Genomic DNA, 20,489 nt, shown 5'->3' with positions numbered 1-20,489 from the left:
TCTTAGGCATTGATATTAACCAGCTTGTTAGTATTTCAAATCTTCTAGTTAAACCCATTGTAATGAAGTATGTATGTGCCTGGGTTCCCAGACTTCTCGAAATTAATCAGCTTTTGTATACCTACTTTTCACTTTAAAACTTGACATATAATGGGTAACAGTTATTTGTTTTAACATTCATTCATTCATGCATTAAACAAATATGGAATAGTCATTCATGCATTTAAGAAATATAGAATAATTTTTAAGTGTATTTATTTATTCTGAGAGAGAGACAGAGAGCAGGGGAGGGGCAGAAAGAGAGTGAGAAAGAATCCTAAGCAGGCTCCAGCTGTCAGCACAGAGCCCAATGTGAGGCTCCCAGAACACTGGGATCATGACCTGAGCCACAAGCATCAGACACTTAACTGACTGAGCCACCCAGGCGCCCCTGGAATAATCTTCTTATAACAGTCAGGGCTATAATAGAATTTGAGGTTTCAGCAGTGGATAAAACAAAATCCCTGATCTACTGAAGCTCACATTCCAATAAGAGGAACTAATTAAATGGATATGAAATATATTGTGTAAGGTAAAAAGAAAAATTAAGGAGGTCAAAGGCTCACAAATAAGTGAGACAGGGGAGAGGTGCTAATTAAATAAGGTAGTCAGGGAAGGCAGAACTAAAAGGATGACATTTGAGTAGACATTCAAATAAAACCAAAGGAAGGAGCCACGCATACATGTGGAGGAAGAGTGCTCCAAGTTGAGGGAACAGTGACTGTGATAGAAGTGGGCTTGGAATGTTTGACTAACAGTGAGGGTGCCAATGTGGCCAGAACAGAGTGGAAGTGTCATGAGAAGCAGGAAATGAGATTGTACCTATGACCAGATGCACGACCAGATGGGGTCCTATATACAATCGTATGGAAAATAAAGAATGCTATTACAAAATGTATTCTGGCAGTTATTTGCCAGAAATTTAAGTTAATGTTAATAAGCTGATTACCTCTTTAATAAAATGCACCTCTTTCCCAAATGGCCATTTTTAAGTGAAACTTTCCACAGGCTTCATTGGAGGCCTGTCACATTGTTAATAAACAGGCCTAATCTTTACAACCTGGCACAATCAGCTGGACTGATGTAGTATCTAACAATCTGGTATAATTTAATCAATAGCAGTACTCTCCAATAATATGTTACCTTTGAGACCGTCTGATATTTAAACAGTTCCAAATTATTTTTTACTTAGCTATAGCTAGCAAATAATTTAATGTGTTCAATGAGAGTAAGTTGGCTATCAAAACAAATGGTTTTAATTTTCAGGAAAAATGTTATATAGCAAAAGTATGTTTGTAGATAGCATAACTTGAAGATTATTGGTGTCTCATCTAGCAGTTTATATAATTGCTGATATATTGATACACAAGAGAGCCTATAAAAATAATTTTTGAAGTTCTCTCTGAATAAAATGTATTTAATGAATTCATATTTTCTACAGTTTATTCACTAACAATATAAAAAATCTTTTATAGTGTTACATATTCCAAATAGTTCCATGACCTAATCCTTTATTTTATCAAAAATATTTAGTAGTTCTTTAACAGCACATATGTACAAAATATCCCCAAAGAAAGCACACCTTAGATGATATTGATTATTTGCCACAATGGAATATATTTATCTGATTAAAGACCATGTTGGCCTTTGTTCCTACCTAACATGAATAAAACTGTTTTCAGAATTATTTCTCTAAAGAGTTTAAAAATGGTTAACAAAATATGTATAACATTGGTATTTTTTATTTTATATAACAAACTTTTATGAAAATACCAAGTTATTTAGAGTAATATCCCATGTCAGACTACTTCTCACTACAAGAAAGGGTTAAGGCATCTTGACTGGAATTAAAGAAGTTAGTAGCCAGGAAAAAATTAGGTAAGAATCCAGTTGCTTGATTTTGTCAGTTTTATAAAATCATTGATTAAGAAGAGGCTGTAAACCAACCAAAATATTTATTTGAGTTCTTAGGAACTGTAGTTTTAAACACACAGAGTTGACCAAAATTGCCAGTGTGCTCCAATGAAGGCGTATGAAGGCAAAGCCCCAAGGTTACATAACTTGTTTTGTGTTTTTTGTTTCTTTGTTTGTTTTATTTTATTTTTAATTTTTTTCATTCAAGTTATTTAATATACAGTGTAGTGTTGGCTTCAGGAGTAGAACCCCATGATTCATCACTTACATATAACACCCAGTGCTCATCCCAAGTGCCTTCCTTAATGCCCATCACCAATTTAGCCAATCCCCTCCACCCACCTCCCCTCCAGCAACCATCAGTTCGTTCTTTGTATTTAAGAGCAGGGCTGGTTCGATATTTGCAAATCAATCAAGATGATACACCACATTAATAAAAGAAGGGATAATAAACCTACGATCCTTTCAATAGATGCAGAAAAAGCATTTAACAAAACACAGCATCTTTCATGATAAAAACCCTCAAGAAAATAGGGATAGAAGAAATATACCTCAACATCATAAAAGCCAAATATGAAAGAACCACAGCTAATATCCTCAATAGGGAAAAACTGAGAGCTTTCCTTCTATAGTCAGGAACACGACAGGGATGTCCACTCTTATCACTGTTGTTTAATATAGCATTGGAAGTCCTAGCCTCGGCAATCACAACAAAAAGAAATAAAAGGCACACAAATTGGCAAGGAAGAAGTCAAACTTTCACTCTCCACAGATGACATGATACTCTATGTGGAAAATACGAAAGACTTCACCAAAAAACTGCTAGAACTAATATATGAATTCAGCAAAGTCACAGGATATAAAATCAATGTACAGAAATCGGTTGTAGTTCTATACACCAATAATGTAGCAGCAGAAAGAAATCAAGGAATCAATCCCATTTGCAATTGCACCAAAAACCATAAGATACATAATTTGTTTTAAAAGATTTATGATTGGTGTTGGAAGAGTTCAAACTCACTATATAATATACAATTGGCTATTTAGCTAGCAGGTATTACCTTATCTCTAATTCAATCCAAAGTAGAAGGATGTATTCTAGGAGGTAGTGGAGTTGCAATTGACAAGTCACAATTCACAAAAATCCAAAGTTCATGGGCCCTGCTTTCTCAATGTCCTTCCTACTCCATTTTGAAGGAGTCCCTTAACAATGCTAATTTTATTTTGAATCTTCTTTCACAAAACAATACCTACAGTTCCTTAACTCCAACCTTAAGCCAGACTCTGTTGGAGACTCCACCACTTAGGTGGAGGAAAAGAATCTTCATCAGTTATTTATTCTATATTTATCTTTCCTTTCACCTTGAGGGCATATAGGGTACCTTTAGGGTACAATTAAGTTTACCATTATATCTCACATTTCCATAATCTTCTGGTTAATTAGACAATTTTGGTTTAAAGTAGATGGGTTTACTTCCTTTGATAAAGTATGTAAAACTCTGCCCCCAAACAGTATCAGTATATCAGAAAGATCCTAAAAGCTGGTTTTGATACCAGAGAGAAAAAACACGAGTATGCAGCAGGATGTGACCATAGGTTTATATAATAAATGAAAGAAAGAGAATGAAGAATGGCAGATGGTGTGACTGATTTGATTTTATAGGTTGACTTGTGTTGAATATTTTGGGAAATACTAATGTTTGCTGTGTCTACTATCTAATTAGCTATTTATAAGTTAGTTATAGCTTAGTTATAAGCCTTTGTTTATGTACTTATATATTTTGGTGTTATAAGATACTTTTCAGTTTGGTAAAGAGTACTTCCAAAGGAGGAAAATTAGAAATTCTCTAATGTAATCCCTTGCCTTATATTGTTTCTCATTACAAATTGGGATACTATTATAGTTTTGGGGGCAAATTAGAAGTAAGTGTGTGTGTGTATCTTAATGTGGTCTTAATGTAGTCAGGATTAGAGGATCTAAGGATCTAATGGGAGAAGGATTACCATGTTTAAGGTTGGGGAAAAAGTGACAAAAATCTATGATTTATAGAAGGATCCATGGAAAAAGTCAAAAAACTATTTACCTTCCATGAAAACAATATTTTAATTAAATATCAACTCACTATTCCTCAGAATTAGAAATATTATGAAATGCAGATTTTCTGTTCCTATTACAGTAAAAAGGACTAAAGAACACTGATTTAAAATAATAGTCCAAGAATTTCTTCTTTGGTACAGAATAGATTAACAAGAATCAGATTTACTCTCCTACCTGAACTCTAAAGATATTGGGTATCAGGGCATGGAAGGCAGCAATCCCTGAGAATTGGAAAACAAACAAGGTAATTCCTATGATGGCCACAGCTTTCTGCCTGAATAGAGTTTTCAACCTGCAGGACAAGAAAAAGAAACCAAGGCAGAGTCAGATGGTCTCTCTGTATTAAAGAGACTGATCTGTAGGTCCAGGGAGACTAAGTAAGTTAGAGTTTGTAAGCATGGTATTGGAGAAAAGAGATGTACATAGATAGAGACAAGTTCAGAGGTATGAGAAGGTCCGTCTTGAGTGTTTTACTGAGGATTTTTCAGCATGTATGTGTGAGATAACTCCCTAAAGTCTGGGAAAAAAGACACATCACTATATTAAGGAAAATAGTGGCCAAAGTTCGCATAGGCCAGAGCGAAAAACCGCATAATTGAGGAACATCAGTTAGACTACTAGAAGGATATTGTCTCAGCAGTACAAAAGATTAATCATAGACTAAGTGCTGCTCAGGTTCTACTTAACAGAAAATAAAAATGAGACGAAAAAGGGACCAAACTTTTTTCCAAATAACTCAATCACCTCCTAGAACAAAGCCTAAGAATATTTTTAAAACTGCAAAAATATGCAGCACCAAGTAAGATAAATTTCAGTGTCTGAAATCTAATAAGAAAATTATCAAGTATGTAAAGATCAGAAAAATACCACCCATGCTGAAAAAAATTAGTTGACCAAACTTTTCTATAAATGACATAGATAATAAAATTAGTAGACAAAAAATTAAAATGTTATTAGTTTTCAAGAAGCTATGTTAAACATACTAAAGACAGAAATGGAAGATATTTAAACATCCAAAGAGAACTAGATATGAAAAATTACAATATCTGAGACAAAAAATACAATGGATAGAATAAGTAAAATAGATCCCGCAGGGAAAGAAAGTTAGTGAGCTTAAAGACAGTAATTGATATTATCCAAAATGAAATACAAAGAGAAACACACACACACACACACACACACACACACACACACACACACACACACAGAGAGAGAGAGAGAGATAAACAGAGCATCTGTGAACTGTTTAGCCAAATATATGTTTATTCAAATCCTACAGGAAAGCAAAGGCCAATTATTTCAATAAATAATCACCAAAATTTGTCCAAAATTTATGAAAACTGTAAACCCACAGATCCAAGACGTTCAACTATCCCCAAGCATATAAATCTGAAAAAAAAATTACACCAATACACAGTTTAATCAAATTGCTTAAAAACAGTGATAGAATAAATAGCTTAAAAGCATCCAGGGGGGTTTCTTTTACAAAAGAAAAAAGCTAAAGATGAGAACAATTCCTAGTGGAACAATATCTTATAAAGTACTAAAAGGAAAAAGTAAATAAAACTCTCAAACTGTCAACTTAGAATTCACTATCCAGAGAAAATCTTTCAAAACTGAAGGTTAAAGGTTTTTTCAGACATGCAAAGGCTGGAAAAATTCATCAACAGCAGGCCTGTACTATGAGAAATGTGAAGAAAGATCCTTCAGGCAGAAGAAAAATGGTATCAGATGAAAATAAAGATCCACACACAGGAATAAAGAGCATGGGAAGCATAATGATATAGGTAATTATAAAATTGATTTTCTTATCAAATCTCTTTAAAATAATATCATTATGGCTTCTAGCTTTTTTGATAAGACACACAAGCTAACTTTTCTAGAAATGAAAAAACTGCCTGTCTTGAAACAGTCAAGAAAAAGTAGCTCTCAAAATCTCTCTCAGGATCCTGTCTTTCACCAAACCACCTAAAATTAGATACTGGTAAAGTAGATGGGATGGTACAAATTAAAATGCTATTTCTATAATATAAAAATCTCAAGCTATCAGGGCACCTGGGTGGCTCAGTCGGTTAGGTGTCTGACTTCAGCTCAGGTCACGATCTCATGGCTTGTGAGTTCGAGCCCCATGTTGGGCTCTATGCTGACAGCTTGAAGCCTGGAGCCTGGAGCCTGCTTTGGAGTCTGTGTCTCCCTCTCTCTCTGTCCCTCCCCTGCTCACACTCTGTCTTGCTCTCTCTCTCAAAAATAAATAAAAACATTTAAAAATTTTAAAAATCTCAAGCTATAAAAATATTAGAACACGTTCTCCAGCATTTAATACCTTTTCTTTCACTACAGAAATTAAGAAAATTGTTCAATGCTCTGGAGTTCTCTTTTAACCACAGTTTAAGCCAATCTTCTCCATTCTGGAGTCCTTGAGACCTTCTGAAGAAATATTGTGCAAGTCTTTGTCCTCTCTTCCTTACTCATTACCCAACATTATGATTCTTTTCATTTTTAAGACTCTCATCTGCACTTGCAATGATCTCAAAATAGAGTCTCAGGCTGAAAATATACTCACATCTACTATGATGAATGCTAGAAGCACAACTTAATACCAAAATATTGTTTCATTTGAAAATCAATGGAAAATAGGTTAAATTTAATTAATATGTATGATTTTCCAAACCCATTAAGACATAGGCAAGACTATGCATAACAATATGCATACTCTATGTTGCCGTAAGTTTCACTTTTATTTCTCTGCCTCATTCCTACGGACTCTAGCCAGTCCCAATTCCAATTGTTTCTATGTATTAACATAATAGTTATGCACAAGAGCAATCTATTGTACCAAAGAAAAAAATTACATTAATGAACTATTAGTTTAAATACCTTTGTTGGATATAAATCATTGCTTTGCTAGACTCTGGCCTAAAGAACTGTCTCTTGCCATTTCATTTATGTTTCATCATCCAACTGAAAAACAAAGACTTCAAAATTTAATTGAATCATGTAAAAGGCTGTTATCTAGGGCAGCAGTTCTCAAACTTTAATATGCATAGTCACCAGAGGATCTTATTAAAACATAGATTCAGATTCAGTGTGCCTGACATCTTGCATTTCCAACTAGCTCCCAAGTGGTAAGGCTTAGCTAATCCTGAAACCACAATTAGAGCAGCATGGATCTAGAAGTGAAGTCCATGAATTTGTTGTGGAGATTTTAAGAGTAGTTTGTTTCCTACATTAGCTAGAACTAGGATTATCCAATTCTTTGTTGTGTGAAATGTCCCAGTACAAAGAAACACATACAAACATAAAGACAGACAGACAGACACACACACACACACACACACACACACACACACACACACCTCCTTCAGTATCTTAAGCTAAATAGCTTTAATGTGCTTAAATCACACGCCTTTCTTTTCAATACTTTTTTTAGAGTTTTAAGTTCATAGCAAAATTGAGAGGAAAGTGGAGAAATTCCAGTGTACCACCTGCCCCCATACATAGATAGCCTCCCCTGTTATCAATGTCTCCTACTAGAGTGGTATATTTGTTACAACTGGTAAATCCACACAGACACATCATAATTACCCCAAAGTCATAGCTTACATTAGAATTCACTCTTTTGTGTTTGTTCTTTGTTTTTAAATTATTTATTTTGAGAGAGAGAGCATATGCACAGTATTGAGGTGCTGAGAGAACGGGAGAGAGAGAATCCCAAGCAGGCTCTGCGCTGTGAGCACAGAGCCCTAGACAAGGCTTGAACTCATGAACCATGAAATCAGGACCTGAGCTGAAATCAAGAGTCAGATGCTAAACTGACTGAGCCACCCAGGCTCCCAAAGAGTTCACTCTTGATGCTGCACATTTTAGACAAATGTGTAATGACATATATCCACCAATATAACCATGGAGAATATTTTTATGGCCCTAAAAATCCTCTGTACTCCATCTATTCATGCCTCTCTCCCAACCCCTGGCAACCACTTACTGTTTTAAAGTCTCCACAATTTTGCCTTCTCCAGAATGTCTTAAGGTTGTAAACAAAGTATTGCAGCCCTTTCAGATTAGCTTCATTCACTTAGTAACATGCAATTTGTATGATTTTTACTTTTACATCCACATCTTGAAAAATGCTGATTTCATGGTAAAATCAACTTTTATTGATTCACTATAGATTAGAAACATATAAAAAGGCAGATTTGGGGGCACCTAGGTGGCTCAGTCAGTTAAGCATCTGCCTCCTGATCTCAGCTCAGGTCTCGATCTCAGGGTCGTGAGTTCAAGCTGCATGTTGGGCTCCATGCTGGGCACAGAGCCTACTTAAAAAAAAAATAAAAATTTCAAAAAAGGCAGACTTCAGAGATGTTATATGAATTGGCAAGAATTATTTCCCAGCAATCAGCTGTGCTTGCTAAATTTTAATAGTAGTTAGTACAGTCTCTAATTAGCAAAATCTATGTTCTTGGCAAAGATAAATAGCCCTGAACTTTATTGCTTTAATGTTTTCCAGATATTCCTTCAAATTTTAACTATCAAAAAGTAATAAGAAATAAATATATGATCCCCAAGTTTAAAGAAGTGATGCACTATATGTGGCAATTTCTAAGATATCTTTTCATGTTCTACAGTTAAAGAAGCTCTCATTTTTTAATTCATTATTTGCTGTTGGGATTGTAAATAAATAGCCTAGGTATTCTAGTCCTAGGGTAATTGTAAAAGATAGCAAAGAGTCCAAGTAGCAACATCTCCATTCTGACCATCTTACATAAAACAAATACCTTATCTAGAGAACAATGAATTGGTACATGTATTAAAATATACTCAGGATTTGTTTTAATCATGTATAGTAAGGTGACAAACAGAACAGCCTTTGAAAGAAGAGCTTATCAGCTACAATCCTCAAGAAACAGGAGCATGCCACACAGGTCAGTGTCGTAGAGGGAAACAGCAGGGACTGTCAAGAGGCAGAAGAAGTGATGGAGAAAGTAAAGCCCAGAGTCTTTATTGTGGTTTCTGCAGGAAAGAGTGGGTTAGGCAGGGTTGGCAAGTTTGAACAAGTTTAGAACGGGATACTTTGAATGCTTTTGACAGGATATGGGCTACAGGAGTGGTCTCAAGTTGCCCAGTATGTGGCCCTAGAGTGATTTAAGGCATGAGAAATATCAGCTTGCTGTGTGAGAGTTAGATAAAGAAGGTGGTTGGGTATATAAGCTTTGAATTGGTTGGTTTGCATACATAAGTAATGCTAGCAGGCAAATTGTTTACCATCTCTAGGAATTAGCAAACCCTGGGAGTCACAGTCTCTCCCAGACTGGCCAGGAAGAACCCCAAGAAGTCAAAAAGTCAAAGCATCATAAATTACAGAAAATGAAAAAAAAAAACCCATGATTAATTCAATGCATTAACCACTAAGACCAAATCTTACCTAAACTCCGCCAGGTTTCCTGAATACCCGTAAAACTGATCATGACCTCAGAAAGTATGTTTAGCCACAGATGATTCTTCAGCCGTCACAGCCAAGACAAAGCTTCCCTGAATTGGATTTTATTACTTTATATCCTTTGCAAATAATCATTGTCTCAGATAAAATAAAATCAGAATCACTATTAAGTCCCCATGTCCTTTTCCTCGTGTCCTTAAGGAAAAATCGTAAAGCACACTCTTCAGTTCACGTGACTCCTAGAATAAACATAATTTCAAAAGACAGAAAGGAGAAAGAAAAATATCAATTTTTTTGTTCCATCCTAAAGTAAAAATGATTTCATATGCAACAAACCTTTTAGAGCATATACACTTATAACCATCCTCCTGTTCTCTGAAGCACTTTGTATATAACTTATAATAAAGAGTAAAAGAATTTGGCTCAATTAATTAGGAGAAAATATTTATTTTAATTGACAATAAAGCACTGGGGGAAAAAAGGCTGAGTGGATATTATCAGAATGAGTCTATTTTAATTATGTGGACTGTAATGGACATTTTAAGAAAATGTCCTTATTTTTTATAGATGTTTATGCCTATCATGGTTATAAATGATGATCTGAGTTATGTTATCTGAAAAATATTATTAGTTTTAGAAACATTGCCTCTCAGTGTAATGTCATTTTAGTATAGTGGTAGGAGATATGTTAGTAATTTTATTTATCCAACATCATTACTGTACTTATTTTGCCATAGGAAGAAAAAAACATAATGGAGTGTATTTCTACCATTAACTTTTATGATCTTTAAAAACTACTTCCAGAGATGACTATCATTAGACAGTATTATTTTAGTCTTAGTGATACCAAAGGATGAAAATTTTCTGGAAAAATAAGAAATAAAATAGATTATAACATAAAGTGGCCATATTTATAAACTCTTAAAGCCACCTAAATACTAATTATGGTTATTATTAGCAGAATAAGCTCTTAAAGGTTGTATGATCTACACAATTTCACTCTTCAAAATCTATGTAATAGTATGACTGGTATTTATTCAATAATAAATGCAGCAATTAAGTTGCATGTGTTCAATGAAATATTTTTAGAACTTAATTAGCACCAAGTGTTACCAAATCATTTTCTACATCATTTGAGGTGTACTTTCCATTATTCTTCAGGAGCAAAGAAAAGATTAACCTCTAAGGATAAAAAAAAAAAAAACCTCAATTCTGTCTCCTGACAGATATTCTTTGAAAAATTAGACTACTTTCATCCATACTATTGTGAGAGTTCTGTAAGAAAATAGTTTTGGTAGTTTCCAAGCAGTTTTAAGCTCGTTATTAAAAATGGTGTGCTTCTGGGTCACCTGGGTGGCTCAGTCAGTTAAGCATCCAACTCTTGACTTTGGCTCAGGTCATGATCTCATGGTTTATGAGTTCAAGCCCTGTATCAGGCTCTACGCTGACAGCGTGGAGCCTTCTTGGGATTATCTCTCTCTCTCTCTCTCTCTCTCTCTCTCTCTCTCTCTCTGCCCCTCCCCTTTCCTCGCTCTCGCTCTCTCTCTCTCTCTCTCTCTCTCTCTCTCTCTCTCTGAAAAAACAAATAAACTAATCAAAAAATTTTTAAACATTGTGTTTCTGGAGTATATGTATCACACACCAGGATGCATATTTTCTTGCTGGATAGTATGTATATATAGCATTATCTTAAACTAATTCAATTCTGTGTGACATGTTTTCATTCTAGCCCTCATATCACTCTTCCTCACCCTGACACCTACCCAATCTTTGAGTAGTCACTAACATTGCTCTTCCAGGAATGATACATTATTCTGTTTTCATCTCTTCATCAGGACACTCTTCATACTGAGACCCAAAGTGATGGCCTATGCTATAAACATCCATTAGACTTCGACATCTGACAGTCTTTACCCTCATGGTTTCTTCCCTCCCCCCCCCACCCCACCCACCTGGAGAAATTAAGGTAAATTTATCCAAGGGCTGGATTAGTGTTACCTAAAGCAAATTTCAACATTGAAAAGAAATTGTATGATTTACACAGTTTCTGAATAAGACATTTATTGGTTCCAAATCTCTATACATATTTTCCCATGTGGACTGAAACATGTTCACCTATTTATATCTATTTTCTTAAATATGAGTGTAACCAAGCAGTATAAGATGATGAAAGGAAAGCCTGGTTCACTGGTGATCTTATTTTAGAATTTCTTCTTAGAGATAAGAAAGAAAAAATCCATATTAGGTGATCTTGAGCCACAAAATTCATAGTATCATTCTCCATTGTTTTCTCAAGTTATTTACAAGTTCACTGTCCTTTCCCTTCACGTAACTTAAAAATACTTCACATAATATCCAAAACCATATTGTAAATTTGATAAATGAGTCTCTTAAGATCTATCATTGTTGGCATTTTGTGTATTTCAAGAATGTTGTGTTAGTGATTAACTCACCACATAAATATATCAATAGTTATCCATCATTAAATGAGACTGATTAGACAGTTTCATTTTTTTTCACAATTACTAGATCACAAGGGGAAAATTGTCTAAAATTGGACATTATATATTATTAACACCTTCAACATCTTTTTAGAGGAACTTTGTTAAAGAGAAAGTAGTAAAAAGTTAAAAAGGAAAAAAGTTATATGGTGTCCAGGACATTTTGTAATGAAAATCTGGGTTTATTTTCCAGTTTGATATTAGAAGCAAAGACCAAAAAACAATGTACATACTGTGACTCAGAACCAAATTGTTACATAACATGGATAAAGGTATTCAGGTATTATTTGGTAGCTGATTCTAGACTAGTTTTCATAGTGCCACACACAACCCCACTAACAGGCAAATACAGGCTGGTCAGGACAAAGGCCATGGCACTCTTCATATCCAGATTATTGGAGGGAATGAGAAAGAGAGAGAGAGAGAGAGAGAGAGAGAGAGAAGTAATCAGAACTTTGCTAGAATAGATCTCCTATACAGAGTACATATGAAGAAGGCTCTCTCACTATAGAAGATTCAGGCATGTATCCATTTTTGAAACTTCAAGAATTTAGGACAGTACTACGGTTATCTGGTCCATTACAGGGGAATTTTAGAAACCTGTGAACTTTATTTTGGGACATCAAAATTCTTCCTAATGGGTGGCTGTGCTCTTCAGTTTCTTCTAGGTCAACATCATTCTGTGTGAGGTCCACAGATCACTGCCTGTTTGCAAACTGGTCCTAATCCACAATGAATTAAGTATAAAACTGAGGGTAAGCATTTAAAACAGGTGTCTACACACTAAAATTCATGAATCAGCTGCCCCTTTGGGCAAATAAAATTCTATTGGAATATAGTCATGCTCATTCATTTACATGTTGTCTCTGACTACTTTGGAACTACAATGGAAGAATCAGTAGTTATGGCAGAAATCATATGGCCCAAAAGCCTAAACTTTTTACTATCAAGCCCTTCACAGAGTTTTTCAAACCACCATACTACTCGATGTCTAGAAACATTAATAGCAAGTTGACATGATCATGACATATTTTTCTAGTATTTCTAGTATTTTTTTCTGTATTTTACAAATGTATTGGTCTACAATGGGTTAGCAAAGGAAAAAAAAGGCTCTTAACACAGTTTAAGAAGTGCTGTTCTGGATCATATATATTTCATGATGAGGTAAGTCTGTTCATAAAAATCACTTTATTTTGAACGCACATACTGATGTCAATGGACTGGCATTTAATGAGATTCAAAGGATTAGTCAAGATTATTCTCTGGCTGGACTTATACTTTTTCAATGCTTCTTCTGTCTTAATAACAGTTTGTTATAATTAGCTATTGTAAAAGCAGATATTTTTCACAACAAAATACTACCGTTGTGCAGTGGTAATAAAGATTTTAAAAAGGGGGGGGGGGCGTGCGCCTGGGTGGCTCAGTCGGTTGAGTGTCCAACTTCGGCTCAGGTCATGATTTCACGGTTCATGAGTTCCAGCCCTGCAACGGGCTCTGTGCTGACAGTTCAGGGCCTGGAGCCTGCTTCAGATTCTGTGTTTCCCTCTCTCTCTCTACTCCTCCCCTGCTCACACTCTGTCTCTCTTTCAAAAATAAATAAAAAAATTTTTTAATTAAAAAAAATACTATTGTGCAGTGGATTTTCTAATTACATATTGGCTTAAGTAAGACTCTAGACCTTACAAAATTTCATTACAATACAAATTTACAGAAGCTACATATACATGTTATTTATGATTTTAAAACTCCCAAACCTGAATGAGATTAGCATGGATCAAATGGAAAATCCTTTAGCCAAACATGAATTTAGTTTATGGCTTCTTATTATTAAGTTTGGTTTTCCTACAAACCATGCTTATTCATAAAATAAAATCTGGATAAATTTTCAGCATAAAGTTGATGATTTCTTCTACCTTTTGGGCTACACATAGTACTAGAAAGTATTTGCAAACCAGCATAAAAAATTCTCCTTTTTCCCTGATCAGAAAACTACAGGAATTTTAGTTATCTTGATAATCTGGTATCAGAATTATGGCTTGGCAAATTAACAATACTTAAGACTGCCCGAGGGACATAGACTTTCTAACTTGTACTTTCAAGTGAGATCAGACTCAGCTCACCCACCATGGGTTGTTGGGGACTTGGAACTGATTTGGGGAGTGGGCTAGGCTCCTGATTTTGCTCTCAAATTCCTCTAAAGAGGATGCATGAACATTCTAATCACTGACTACCTATTCTGTGGTCTCTCCAAAGGAGGATGAGTACCCCAGGTCCTTGCTGAGAATTAATCACTGTTAACATACTTGCAGATAATCAAGATTTATTAATTTAGATTTAATTATGATTTTGTAAAATGTGACCCAACAATGTTCTCCCAGACATTTACAAATTACCTTATTTATTGGGTCAGCTGCCTTTCCTGTGAGATAGTATAAAACAGTTAAATTAGAAGAAAATTATATCTAGAAAGAATTATCACTTTCAAGTATCATTTTAACCAAGTCAGAAAAGCTAAGGCCAAAAGAGTCTGCTCTGTTAAAGAAACAAAGACCTTTAAGAAACACAAGAAATCTTAATAACAAGAATAAGAAACTCTTTAAAAGTCCACATAATTAGTTGAATAAGCTAATATCAAGGAGGATGCTAGTTGACACATGTAGCTATTTATAGTGATAGTTAATATAATTCTACAAAGATGATAATAACCAACTTAAAATTATGTAGCCACAAAGAAGTAGATAAAGGACCTTCCTCCCAAACTTCAAAAACTAAATTTCTAAGAAGTGGGGCAAATATTTCTACCAGCAGTGGTGGAGACGGAAAACAATAGGATAAGTCAGTTGTAATTTTGAAAATCTGTTTAAAGACGTTTATGTAGAAGTAGGGCTATATGTCAAATTAATTTAAGTCACTTACATTTAGAAATGCAATTTCAATGTACTATTTTCATTCTCCATAAGAATTTTGCAATTTATCTTCTCACCAGAATTAAGGCCCATTATCAAAATACTAGATATAAAAAATTAAAATGTTGGTGGATTTCTGTGACTGGACTTGTGATTTCAAATATGCATATTTGGGGTGCCTGGGTGGCGCAGTCGGTTAAGCGTCCGACTTCAGCCAGGTCACGATCTCGTGGTCCGTGAGTTCGAGCCCCGCGTCAGGCTCTGGACTGATGGCTCAGGGCCTGGAGCCTGTTTCCAATTCTGTGTCTCCCTCTCTCTCTGCCCCTCCCCCGTTCATGCTCTGTCTCTCTCTGTCCCAAAAATAAATAAACGTTGAAAAAAAAATTTAAAAACAAATATGCATATTTGTAAGAAAAATTCATAACACCCAAAAAAAGGGTGGCAAAAAATGTAATTTGGTTTTAAGTACATTCCAATTTATAAACTTAAGAGTTGAGTTTTAGACTTCTATAGAAAGCAAACTTTTAAGAAACATGTTAGAGAGGTGCCCAGGTGGCTCAGTCAGCTAAGTTTCTGACTTCAACTCACTTGATCTCACGGTTTGTGGGTTTAAGCCCCGATGGGGTTCTGTGCTAACAGCTCAGAGCCTGGAGCCTGCTTTGGATTCTGTGTCTCCCTCTCTCTGCCCCTCCACTGCTCACTCTCTCTCTCACTCACTCTCTCTCTCTCTCTCTCTCAAAAATAAACATAAATAAATAAATAATAAACAAAATAAAAAACATGTTAGAGATAACAATACTTTTTTCTGTATCATGAGATCACAAACATTTCCATATCAAATATCTCATTGAAATTTAAAAGAGCAGTGGAGCCTTTTTTTGCAGATAAAATGAATATAGGGGCATCTGGGTGGCTCAGTCAGTTAGGCATCTGACTCTTAATTTCAGCTCAGGTCATCCTCTCACAGTTCATGGGATCAAGTCCCACCTTAGGCTCTACATGACCCTGTGGAGCCTTCTTGGGATTCTCTCTTTCTCCCTCTCTTTCTGCTTCCCCCCTCCCCCACTCATGCACGTGCACGTCTGCTCTCTCTCTCTCTCTCTCAAAATAAATAAACTTTCTTTAAAAATGCTTTCTTCATTTCTGTTTCAATATGTTATCAAAAACATTGTTTTTCAATATCATATATCATTTGATACAGCATTTCTTTTCGACTCAGAATTTCTATCTCTCTGCTACAGTACCCGTCTGTTTTTTTTTTTCTTATCTAAGTCCTCCATTGGAGTCCTTAACATATGAATCATAGCTATTTTAAATTATCCATCTATTCATTCTAATATCTGTTTCATATTTGCGTCTGGCTCTGATGCTTGCTTTGGGTCTTAACAATGTAGTATTATATTTTATGCTTCGGACAATCATTGCAAATTTTTATTGAAAGCTGGCCATGCATCACAATCCCAGACTTTAGCCTCTACTACAAAGCTGTAATCATCAAGACAGCATGGTATTGGCACAAAAACAGACACATAGACCAATGGAATAGAATAGAAACCCCAGAACTAGACTCACAAACGTATGGCCAACTAATCTTTGACAAAGCAGGAAAGAACATCCAATGGAAAAAAGACAGTCTCTTTAACAAATGGTGCTGGGAGAACTGGACAGCAACATGCAGAAGGTTGAAACTAGACTACTTTCTCACACCATTCACAAAAATAAACTCAAAATGGATAAAGGACCTGAATGTGAGACAGGAAACCATCAAAACCCTAGAGGAGAAAGCAGGAAAAGACCTCTCTGACCTCAGCCGTAGCAATCTCTTACTCGACACATCCCCAAAGGCAAGGGAATTAAAAGCAAAAATGAATTACTGGGACTTTATAAAGATAAAAAGCTTCTGCACAGCAAAGGAAACAACCAACAAAACTAAAAGGCAACCAACGGAATGGGAAAAGATATTTGCAAATGACATATCGGACAAAGGGCTTGTATCCAAAATCTATAAAGAGCTCACCAAATTCCACACCCGAAAAACAAATAACCCAGTGAAGAAATGGGCAGAAAACATGAATAGACACTTCTCTAAAGAACACATCCGGATGGCCAACAGGCACATGAAAAGATGCTCAACGTCTCTCCTCATCAGGGAAATACAAATCAAAACCACACTCAGGTATCACCTCACGCCAGTCAGAGTGGCCAAAATGAACAAATCAGGAGACTATAGATGCTGGAGAGGATGTGGAGAAACGGGAACCCTCTTGCACTGTTGGTGGGAATGCAAATTGATGCAGCCACTCTGGAAAGCAGTGTGGAGGTTCCTCAGAAAATTAAAAATAGACCTACCCTATGACCCAGCAATAGCACTGCTAGGAATTTATCCAAGGGATACAGGAGTACTGATGCATAGGGGCACTTGTACCCTAATGTTGATAGCAGCACTCTCAACAATAGCCAAATTATGGAAAGAGCCTAAATGTCCATCAACTGATGAATGGATAAAGAAATTGTGGTTTATATACACAATGGAGTACTACATGGCAATGAGAAAGAACAAAATATGGCCCTTTGTAGCAATGTGGATGGAACTGGAGAGTGTGATGCTAAGTGAAATAAGCCATACAGAGAAAGACAGATACCATATGGTTTCACTTTTATGTGGATCCTGAGAAACTTAACAGAAACCCATGGGGGAGGGGAAGGAAAAAAAAAAAAAGAGGTTAGAGTGGGAGAGAGCCAAAGCATAAGAGACTGTTAAAAACTGAGAACAAACTGAGGGTTGATGGGGGGTGGGAGGGAGGGGAGGGTGGGTGATGGGTATTGAGGAGGGCACCTTTTGGGATGAGCACTGGGTGTTGTATGGAAACAAATTTGACAATAAATTTCATATATTGAAAAAAAAAAGCTGGCCATGTATCAGATAACAGAAAACTGAGGTTAAAAGGTCACTAGTGTGAGGATTTTATTAGTCAGCCTAGGAGTTTCTCTTTGTTTAATGTTTGCCGTAGTTACAGGTACAGGGATTTCATATTTCTCTGATGTCTTTGGTTTATTCTCTGTTGATTTTGGCTTCCCTGAGTACTCCTAGTCAGAGACAGTATATGTCTTGCAGCTTTTCATCCATGGCCCACTATTATTATACTGGAATCCTGTTGGTATGATAGTAGGATGTGATGATTAGAAATATTACATTTCTATTAAAACAGTCTTTTGGTGGGGTGCCTGGTGGCTCAATTAAGCATCTGACTCTCGGTTTCAGTTCAGGTCATGATCTCATAGTTTCATGAGGTCAAGTCCCACACAGGGCTCTGTACTAACAACACAGAGACTGCTTCAATTCCCTCTCTCCCTCTCTTTCCACCTTTCCCCTGCTCATGCTGTCCCTGTCTCTCTCAAAATAAATAAATAAACTTTAAAAAAAACTTAAGAAAAAATAAACAGCCTTTTGGTGGCCTTATGTCTCTGGTCTATGAAGTGCTCACTCGCTTTAGGTAAGATAAGAAGGACAGAGGGCCTGCAAAGAGAAGAATGTCCTTTACCCAAGGCTCTGTACCCACACACTGATAAAGTTTTCCTCTTGGACTGTAGGCCTTTATTGCATAAAGCCCCCAGACTTCTTTCAGAATTACCTTGTCAGGATAGGATGGGTGTGACAACTTCCAAGCTTTTTAAAAGTCAGAGCCAAAACTGAAAGTCTAATCCTCTACTTTTAACTTGACTTTTGAAGCCACAATGCTTGGATTCAAGTCCTGACTCCTATGTCAGAATTATAATTTCCTTTCTTATCATCAGTCTTGTTTGTGAAGTTATTCAATCTTTTCTTTCTTCTAATCAGATTGCTTAATGATTTATCTTTTCACAGAATCTAAAATATCTACCAAACATTCTAAGTAGGTAATTTGATTTTCCCAGCTGATCACTGTAATATCAGATGACAAAACTTCTAGAATGCTGGAATATTCATAAATAGACATCTTTTCAGCTATACATTTATCCAAAGATCAATGATCTAATAACCTATGTATGAGAAGTAAGTTTCATATAGAATACCTTGGGATTAACAGTGACTGTGAATAAATAATAATTTTAAAAGGTGTATTTATATTAGTTGGGTTCTCTGGAAAATCAGAACCAAAAGGAGTATGTGTGTGTGTGTGTGTGTGTGTGTGTGTGTGTGTGTGTGTGTGTGAATGAATTGGGCTCACATGATTTTAGAGGTTTACAAGTCCAGAATCTGGTCAGGCAGGCTGAAAACCCAGGAAAGCCAATGTTCCAGTTTGAGTATAAAAGCTGTCTCCTGTAGGACTAGGAAGAGTCAATGTTGAAAATGAAGTCTGAAGGCAGTCTGCTGGAGAATCCTCTCTTGCTTGGGAGAAGCCAGTCTTTTTGTTCTATTCAGGCCCTGAACTGATTAGATGAGGCTCACACCCATTGAGAAAGGCAGTTTGCTTTACTCAAAACTCAGAAATTTCACTGTCAATCTCATCCAAAACACCTTCACAAAAACATTCAGAATAATTTTTACCCAAATATCTGGATACCTTATGGCCCAGCGAAGTTGACATTGAAATTAATCATCATTGGGGCACTTTGGTGGCTTAGTTGGTTGAGTGTCTGACTCTTGATTTCAGCTCAGGTTATGATCCCAGGGTTGTGGGATTGAGCCCCATGTCAGGCTCAGTGCTGAGTGTGGAGCCTGCTTAAGATTCTCTCGCTCTCCCTCTGCCCCTCTCCCCTGCTGGCTTTCTCTTTTTCTCTCTCTGTCTCTCTTTCAAAAAAATTTAAAATTTAAAAAGAATAAGCAAGAGCTTTTAAAAAATTAATCATCACAGCATTTAAATAGGTACCTTGACATGGATGTACTATATTTTCTAGAGCAATATTTATAAATGGATATTAGTATTATTTATTTTATAAACGAGTAAACTAATAGTTATATAGAATAAGTGATAATTTCATGACCACAAAGTATATATTAGAATAAGAATTCAAATTCAGGTCTGACTTCAAAGTCCATGCATATTCTTTTTGTATCCTATAATTAACTAAATTTCATCTGGCTCTTACTTTGATTTTTTTATACTGTGTTTAATGCTGATTCTATTATCCATAGCCATACCAGCTTGCAACTAAGTGCTAGTATTATACAATAAACAATGTGTCTAGTCTTTGTCTCAGGTTCCTTGGACAGAGCTTCTAAACCACTGGAATTTTCTCAGTAATAAGAGTACATTTGTTATTTATTTTAAAAGGGGGTAGGCCCCTTTTTAGTGTAAGCTAATGATATGACTCATGTTAGGTCCTTACATAGTGTCAGGATGGGTGCTGGCCATGCCAGAAAGACCAATCATGAGATTAGAATGTTGAGGTGACATCAGCTTGACTTCCAGGGAGGAAAGGGAAGGCTGAAGATTGAACTCGATGACACAGCTAATGATTCAATCAATTATGACTATGTAATAAAATTTCAAAAACGTTCTAGGTATTGAGGCTCAGGTGATCTTCCTAGTTGAACACATCAATGTGCCGGGAGGCAACTATCTCCTGATTCCACAGAGAGAGAACACAGAAGCTCTATAATCAGGATCCTC

This window comes from Prionailurus viverrinus, chromosome B1 (genome assembly GCF_022837055.1).
Source record: "Prionailurus viverrinus isolate Anna chromosome B1, UM_Priviv_1.0, whole genome shotgun sequence".
NCBI lineage: Eukaryota > Metazoa > Chordata > Mammalia > Carnivora > Felidae > Prionailurus > Prionailurus viverrinus.
This window is presented reverse-complemented; position numbering follows the sequence as displayed.